General features: G+C 34.7%; 1 pseudogene; it reads right to left on the bottom strand.

The window, feature by feature from the left end:
- Positions 1-238: 238 nt before the first annotated feature.
- On the bottom strand, positions 239-336 carry LOC112322537 (U6 spliceosomal RNA; annotated as a pseudogene).
- Positions 337-1,178: the final 842 nt, after the last annotated feature.

The following is a 1,178-nucleotide window of genomic DNA, read 5'->3' as shown; positions in this document are numbered from 1 at the left end:
ACATGCTTTGAAGGTTCAATAACTTTGAGTATAGGTAGCTTGCATTCCATGTCAAATAGTTGTGAACTCTGTTAGTTTATTTATTTATAGTTGATATACAATGTTATATTAGTTTCAGGTGTACAACATAGTGACTCAACATTTCTATACCTTACAAAATGATTACCACAATGTCTAGTAACCATCTCTCACTGTCATTATTATTATATTACTGACTATATCCACTATACTGTACATTAAAAATATGGAACAATTCACAAACTTGCATGTCATTCTTGTTCAGAGGCCATGCTAGTCTCTGTATTGTGCAGTGAATACTTTTAGAGCAGTAGCTCTGATGATTTGAAGTGGTTCAAATCAAATGTAAGCTATGCAATTTGAACTCTGGATGTGCCTCATTTTAGCCACATGTATTAGTCACGATTTTGCTGAAATAATGCCGTATAAGAAATGACTATCAAATCCCCCTTACTTTTCTCTCTTGCAAGCAAGTGGTTTGAATGTGGCTCTGTAGGGTTCAGTTGGGATCAGCTAGGCTTGGTTTCAGTTTGGGTTTTGGTCTGTTCCACATACATCTCCTCTTTTTGGAAAAGCTACTCAAGGTTTGTTCCTTCATGGTGGATAGCATAAGTGCAAGGAAGAAAGTCAAACCACACAAGCACATTTAAAATCTCTACTTGTGTCATGCCACCTAACATTTCATTGGCCAAAACCTATGCCAAGGGAACGGGGAAGAATACTTCTTTCACGGATAGAGGACAAGGCAAGAAGGAAAAACTGTGAACAAATAACGCAGTCTAACACACAATAGAACCTTGCTTAAGATGCTAAGCCTCTTTGTGTCTTAGTTTTCATCATGTGAAAAATGGGCATCATAATGTTATCTACTTCATAGAGTTGTTTGAAGATTTAAATGAGTTAATACTTATAAAATAGTTGGAATAATGCTTGGCTCATAGTAAGCACTTAATAAATATTAATTATTCATACTTAAGCTATTTTCTAAGCAAGTATAGTAAAAAGTTTTTAATTTCTAGGAAGCCAAATCCAACAAGTTTTGACATAGCTATATTGTTTATCCTTATGGGCACATTAGCACATATTCAGTAAGATGATAAAATAAAGCTGGAGTAAAAAAACCTTGGTTAACCAGAACTCAACTAGCTTGGTTGTAAGAA

The sequence above is a fragment of the Desmodus rotundus genome, chromosome X (assembly GCF_022682495.2).
Source record: "Desmodus rotundus isolate HL8 chromosome X, HLdesRot8A.1, whole genome shotgun sequence".
Lineage (NCBI taxonomy): Eukaryota > Metazoa > Chordata > Mammalia > Chiroptera > Phyllostomidae > Desmodus > Desmodus rotundus.
This window is presented reverse-complemented; position numbering and strand designations above follow the sequence as displayed.